A 7,664-nucleotide genomic window follows, 5' to 3' on the forward strand; every position below is an offset into this window, starting at 1 on the left:
CCGTTCAACCCCCTAAGCAATGAAATCAGGTACTTTCAAATGATTATGTACACCTGGCCCACTTGTGGGGCCTTAGTGACTTGTTGCAGCCATTTTCACCTTTTGGCTAGAGAAAAATATAATTTCAAGTGACATTCTTGCTTTCTTGCCCGATTTCTCCCTGACAAAATATCCAGAGTGCCTACATACAACCTGTTCTGCATTTTCTGTCTTATTTTACTGGGTGAGTTTTAGATAGTTGTGTGAATAATTTGTTTAATTGAAGTACATATATATGTATAGAAACGTGTCTGGACATTCTTTAATTCTGGAACATTTGTACTATTGCTGTTTGGGTTGCTGCCTGTGTTACAACCCTGATTATAGCCTTCACTCGGCCCACGTTACCACAAGAGGTTAAGAGGCTCATCTCTGGCCTGTGTCTGTTTTACCTTTATAATTGGGCTCACTGTTGGTTTGTAGTAGTGTGAGGGTGGGCGGGTAGTTTAACCACCATTCATCCCTCTACTCTTACGGAGCAGTAGTCGCCCGATCAGTCTATATTTATTTTTTAAATGTGTCCGAAAAATAGCTTGTTTTGATTATTTATGCTTGCCTAACGTACATTAAAAGGCACCTGTTGGCTGGTCAGGGAGAACCCCTGCACTCGCTTGGAAATGGATACTTAAACCTACCTAGTTTCAAGTTCAATGCCATTTTAAGAAGCATTGGCAAAGCCAAACATTTTGGCTAAAGTAAAGGGCCCCGATAGGCATATGTCCAAGTACTACCTTTTTTTTCATTATTATTTTTATTTGTTTTGATCAAATTAGATCTTTACAAAATATTAAAACCAACATATTACCATCTAGTGATCATCAATAATTTTACAAATTGTCCTTCATACAGTTCTACTAAACAGAGGAGATGCCTTTAAAAAGTACTACCCATTTGCCAGCTTTTGCCACCTTAAGGCCAGGCAGCACCATTATTGTCCAGACATTGTCATGCGAGGTCTCTCTGAGTGAGCAGGCTGCTATACTGCCATACTTTAATGCTGAATTTGTTGGGATAATGATGGCATTAAATGTGTCATATTATCATCATATGCAAGATATAGCCCACATATCCCATCCCGGGAGGATAGCTCTGGGGCAACGCGCTCGCCTTGCAAGCAAGACGACGTGGAGCAACACAGGTTCGATCCCTGTGTCCGCGCTTAGGAACGTCTGGGTATTAAGCGCCTTATAAATAACCAATTTCAACTACAATATGCAGGCAATACCATCACATGGCAAGCACAGCCACATATATCTCAGTATGAGTCAAGCCATCATATGACTGGTGTAGTCACCATTTGTAAGGTAGAGCATTGCACGTGCTGTTTTCTGTGGGGATGTGATGTCAGAATATCATAGGTAACACGAGAATATGTGGAATTATATTCAGCATATGATGTTACCCTTAGTTAATAGCATGCAAAGAATCTTAGATATGATGGAAAATGTAAATAAATCAATACAAACGTGAGAAAAAGTGTTTTGGCAACGGGTTGGCCATCTGCACCATCTCATGTTGGGTCATGTGATAAGGGAAACTAGGAAGTTCGGAGAAGATAGCGAGTGTCTTATGCTGACTGTGCATATGGTCCCAGTATGGACAGGTCCCTAAATAGGGAAAAGCAAACTATTGCGGTGTACTGAGCAAAGCCACTGACCAAGACCCCAGAATCGGGAACAAGGATTACCGTCTTTTCACTCGCTGCTTTACAGAGCTAGTGCTAGAAGGAGCTCCCATGAAACCCACTCTTGATGATGAAGCGGTCACCTCCACAGGGACTAGCGGCCAAGTGGAACTTGAAAGAACCTGCAGAGGAGGAAAGGCAGGGCTATTAGCATTTTGGGCCTCATTATGAGTTCAGCGGTGTGGCCAAAAACTCTGGTAATGCAGTGGTAACAGAGCTACTGCCGCATTACCGCACCGCCAAACTATGGGTTTGGAGGTATGGTGGAGGAAAGATGCCTCCTTACAGTCATAAAAAGGCAATATTGGTGGAATTACAGCCAATGAAATTACCACTGGTGGTAATTCTGCCAAAATCCCTATGGAGTCCTATGTACTCCATAAAAGGGGACTAGCCCCGCCATACCGCCACTTGTAATCCAGCGGCGATTCTACTGGCATGTGGCGGTAACTGTAAATCAGTTTGGTGGTATCCCTGCGGATTTACCGCCGAGATACCACCACACTTGTAATGAGGCCCTTTGCATTGTCATTTTTGTCATCATCCTTTGATGGCAATAGTGGTAGCTGCAACCCTCTCTAGGCACAAAAAGTGCTGCCTATATGGCAAAACTAAAAGAAAGAGCACCCCAATTTACTTTAGCACAAGACATTTTGGGGATTTTATTCTTTTAACAAAAAGGATGTCATGCAAAACCAAAATTGCTTAAATAGGAAAAATGTACAGAGGGGGTAGGAAATCCCTGGGTAGGGTGCCTTTAAATATGCAATGGTTATGAGCTGAGACTACACTGGGCGGTGAGGGGCAATAAAAGGGGGACACACTGGGCATCGCCATAAAAAAAGAGCCATAAATAGGATTTACTTGAATGTACTAAAGGCATGATTAATGTAGGAAAAATGGTCCTCTTTAAGTTGCAATTCAGTGGTAATTCTACTGAATTACTGCCATAATGGTTTACTGTTACCGCTACTAGGTCCCGTGGGATTACCACAGGATTATAAATAGCGATAGAACAGAGTAATTCCACTTTTATTTAGTCCATAGGACGCCATGGGGATTTTTGGTGGCGTTACCACTTGCTGTATTACCACGTGGTAAAGCTGCCGATTTTGGGACGAAGAGTGGCGGATTTACCCTCAGCAATAAACTGGAGATTAATCTACCACTTTTCCTCTGAAAATGGGCAGAGTTAACGCATGATAATACCGCCGGCGGTATCCAATATACACATGCTTCAAAATGTGCACTCACCACTAGCCACTGAGTGATGATGGCAAGTGAGAAATGGTGTGCTGTGTGCATGTGAGGGTTGAGGGAGCAATGGACTTTTCTTTATGCTGGCTAGTAGCTTGCAGCGTGGCATTTCTATGCATATGAATAGGTGAGAGATACGAGTCTGGGGTCTGATTATTTTGGGTAGAGGGAGCAGGAGTCCAGAGGTCCACTAAGGTGTTGGGTGCAAGGCCATTGATAGCTACCAGACATATGAACTTTGAGAGATATTTGAAACTTCTCCAGCTTTTTGTCGTGAGTCTTCCTCTAAATTCGGGTGAGTTGGGGGCAACAGCTTGGAGGCTGTGCAATGGGTTTTGTTTCTGCCCAGCTGTAGCCCATCACTCACCTAATCAGAGAGCACAGGGCCTTCCACTCTGGGCTGTGATGTCCCTGCAGCTGAAAGTTCATCTTCTGGCTGAGCGAGCCTTAGCCGACATCCTGCGCATGCGCAGAGCGGAAGACACGGCTTCCTGGGACATGCACCAGGGCACCGGAAGGACTAGAGCTGAAGCTGCCAGAGCAGCCCAACCTTCTGCACTGCGCAAGCGTCGTGCACGAGACACTACACACCAGGGCACCAACACCAACGGAAATGCAGCTCCGGAGGAAATGCGTGACTCCAGACAATGCTTGCATTGCTTACCAAATAGGCATTACTTCGAGTTCTGCTCTTCTTCGTCACAGTACTTATTAGGTTACATAATTTCAGGAAGCCTGCTTCTATTTTTGTCTTTTTCTATATATCTATACAGCATACCTCAGATAATTACTATTCATTTGGTGCATTCTTTCCTGCCTGTGTGGGCAAGCTGCATACAGGCCGACCCTCCCGATTTAGGCGGGAGAGTCATGATTTTTCAATTGAAAATATTGCACATTTTTACTTTCTCCCATAGCTCTCAACTCACACGCTTTTGGCGGGTGTCACCCGCCTTGTAAACAGCTGACTCACCCGCCAAGCCAACTACACGCCCATTCTTTTCAATGAGCCTCTCACCCGCCAAAAATAAAATCGGGTGTTTTCACCCGCCTTTGCGACATAAATGGTTGAGAGCTATGTTCTCCCGACCTAAAATAATTGCAAGCCCAATGCAATCCAATGCATAATCCAATTCTCCCACTTTCTGTGCCAAAATCTTCCTCGCCCGGGTGCTCCAGAATGTTGCCAAGTATAAAAGTATGATGTGAGTACTGCATACCTCTGAACTCGCACGCTTCTGGTGGGTGTAACCCGCCGCTTAGGCAGCTCTCTCGTCCGCCAAGCATGATACACGCCTATAGGAATCAATGGCTTTCACCCGCCAAATGCAAATTTGGGTCTTTTCACCCGCCCAAGGGCCATGAAAGGTTGTGCGCTATGAGTACTGTCACAAGGAAGAGCAAGACAGAGTAATGAAGATTATCAGTAAGCCTCCACCATAGCTCTCAACCATTTGTGTCACAAAGGCGGGTGTAAACACCCAATTTTATTTTTGGCGGGTGAGAGTCCCATTGAAATGAATGGGCATGCAGGAGGCTTGGCGAGTGAGTCAGCTGTTTAGAAGGCGGGTGACACCCGCCAAAAGCATGTGAGTTGAGAGCTATGCCTCCACGTCCCTCTCCCTTCTCCCAGTATTACTTGAGAGGCATGCAAACTCATCAGGGTGGGTGCTCCAAATAAGCACTCAGATCAAGATGTCATCCTCACTCACCGATACCCAAATTATTATCCTTGATTGAGACATAGGAATTCAGTGTAATTCCGGTACTTAAAGCTCCAGCCACTGTCTGTTGAAACTCAAGCAATATCCCCTTCCTACCTTTTCTCTTCACCACACCTACTACATACATGCCAACCCTCCCGATTCAGGTGGGAGACTCACGATTTTTTCATTAAAAACTGTACTATTTGTTACTGTCTGCCTAAAATAACAATATCCCCAATGTATTCCTATGGGGAAAATGCATTCTCCCGAATTTGGTGCTGAAATCTCCCTCAAAAGGGATTCAGAATGTTGGCATGTCTTCTACTATGATTACCTTCTCTAGAAACCTGGGAGTAATCTTCGACAGCTCTCTCCATTTTGCCACACAGTTTTCTAGGAATCTTATTTTCAAGTGCATTCTGGCTTTGCTGAATGTTCCTCATACAGTGGCGTTTAACAGAACCCTGGTCTTCTCAAGGCTCGACTATTGTAAATAGCCTTTATCTGGACTTCCCCCAAATACTTCCAGCAACTACTTCAGGCTACCCAGAACAGACCTTGCAACCACATCACCCACCCAAACCCTTGAACCTATTCACTGGCTCCCAGCAGAAGACCATTTCCTTCACATCCCGCTGTATCACTGTGATGCTGGAAATGCATCGGAGGGACAGGGCCTCCGTATTCTTGTCCTTTACTTCTTTTTATTGGGTGTTCTGTCGTGTTTTCCACGCAGGAGTTCATGTGGGACTCCTTGCGGTGCAGCTCTCTCTTTTGGTTTGGTGTACAGACCGATGGGATACCCTTATGGAACCCATGGGTGGGGGTACATCCCTGTGCCCCTAGTGTATGTTTCTGGGCACCTGTGTTTGGCCCACAGAGCAGGGTAGGGGCTGGTGGCAGCTCTGTGCTGAATTGACTGGTGCCCTGAGCGTCCTCCATTTTCGGATGCCCAGGCCCTGTCATTGGAATCGGCAGATTCCTGATGGAGACAAGATGGCCCCCGTGACCTCTTGCCCTCCATCACCTGGTACCTTGATCTTCCCGAAGTCTCAGGTAGCCCCGACTCAATACCTTCCCCACGACTGGCTGTTGGGTGGAAGTTCCATATATGGTAGTGTGGGGAAGTGCCAGACTGGCTGGAGCCTTTCCAACAAACGTATGTTGTGGGTACACCTGTGGGTGGGACCTGGGTGAATGGAGTGTGTGACGAATCTACACTTCCTGTTGTGGATGTCTGGTATCTGGTGTTTGACACAAGGACTGAGACAGCCCTGCCCGAAACTAGTATGAATGCAGTGTGTAGTGTTGAATGGCATGGTATTTGTCAGAATCCACGTTCCATGTTGTGAGTGTCTGGATGGAGAAGAATGGCCTGAATGCACCGTGCGCCTGATTGGCTGACTGACTGCTGAATGCCCTTCGTAGTGATTGGATGGTTAAGTGTGACCTAGTAGAATGAATGGGATATCAACAGTACATCTGGGGACCTCTTGCTGCTAGGAATCGTGTTCCGAAGCTGAAGACCAAACTACGAAGAGTAACTGGAGTGAAACTGAAGCTTGACCTTGAAGCCCTGCTGGAAGAGAAGAATTGCCGTTGCTCCTCTTCACCAATCTGAAAGCTGCTGTGTCTCCAAGGACTGACCCAGAGAGGACCTGGTAAGGCACCCTCTTCCCGAATTACGAGGGACTATCGATCGTGCACCAGCTGATCTTTGCCAAAGCTCCCTGGTAGACAGACCTACGAAAGGCTGTCGACAGGAGACGGGGACTGCCGCGGAATCCCAAAGAGAAGCGCCCGGACTGTTGTCCGCCACCGTGTACAACTGTCGTCGCCGACCGGAGCCGCAGTGCTCCCGTTGCCTAAGAACGTTTGATTCACGGACGCAATCGTCTTTACTGCTGCCTGCCTTATCGCGCCAGAGAAGGCCAGGCCGTCAACATGCAGAGGAGCATCCGCCGGTGGGCTTCCCGCCACCCAAAGATGACGACTCGACACCCTTGCTGGGCCACAGTTCTTCAAACTCTTTGCGATCCAGAACTATCGACATCGAGGTGCCCCCGATGCCTCTTTCTTGCAGGACTTTTACGCTTCCCCGTCGACGAGCACCGCTATGAAAGAAGCTGCCACTTCACCGCCGTAGTTCACCCTGTTCTTCGCCGGATGTTCGACGACCTACGACTCCTGCCTAAAAGGGAGGGCACTTAAGAAGGGCCATCGATTCCCAGACGAGGAACGCTACAACGCCAGGTACTTTGGGGTTACAGAACTATTGGAAAGACTCTTGTGAACAGTATATGGACTGGGCTTGTGATATATCTTTATTCTACAAGTTGCCCAGGTGAGGGCATCTCCACACAGAACTGTGTCTAATGATAGGGGCCAGTATTCTGCCAATTGTTCTAACCAACTGCTTTCCTCATATCTATTGTTGGTTTCCTTTATGACCTGATTTGTGTGACATTTAACCGTACAGTTGATGCACTTTAAAGAGATCTAATAGTAATTGTGGTACCATGTAGAACTGTATATTTGCCATTATAGATAACTGAGTACAAAGTGAGTTATCGTGATATTGTACATAACATTGAATATTATATAAGACTGTGTTTTAACTAATACAGTGTGCGGACATTCCTTTGTGGGTGCTTGGGGACTAGACTGTACTTAAGAACCAGCTTGCATCACCTCCTGAGAAGCTAGGCCTTGATTGCTCGACCACGTACCAATAACAGAGAATCTTGGCTGGTGTCCTCTGTGCCTCTCCTCTGCCATATAGAGAGCATGTGTACAGAACCCCCCTCCGGTCTTTACAGCTGGTGCCAGCGGTGGGATGCTTATGGTTTTAAGAATCAGTGTATAACCGTGCCACTTACAAAATATCTGCACTTTGTTAAATTGAGGTTTAGTTGTGCACAAGATAACTGCATTACAAGCAATGGAATCTATTGCGAATGGTAAATTGACTCAGATGA

At 46.3% G+C, this 7,664-nt stretch overlaps 1 protein-coding gene across 2 annotated transcripts in view; it reads right to left on the bottom strand.

Moving 5' to 3' along the window:
* LOC138492737 (zinc finger protein 268-like) overlaps positions 1 to 3,482 on the bottom strand; it is a 106,656-nt gene extending 103,174 nt beyond the window's left edge. The window contains exon 1 of one of the 2 annotated variants that reach the window (XM_069620113.1): positions 3,348 to 3,482. The gene's annotated coding sequence lies outside the window, so the exon portion shown is untranslated. The remainder of the gene's footprint in view (positions 1 to 3,347) is intronic. The other variant, XM_069620114.1, reaches the window with a different exon arrangement.
* Between the last annotated feature and the right edge of the window lie 4,182 nt (positions 3,483 to 7,664).

The sequence above is a fragment of the Ambystoma mexicanum genome, chromosome 10, assembly GCF_040938575.1.
Source record: "Ambystoma mexicanum isolate Mex_15411 chromosome 10, UKY_AmexF1_1, whole genome shotgun sequence".
Taxonomy (NCBI): Eukaryota; Metazoa; Chordata; class Amphibia; order Caudata; family Ambystomatidae; genus Ambystoma; species Ambystoma mexicanum.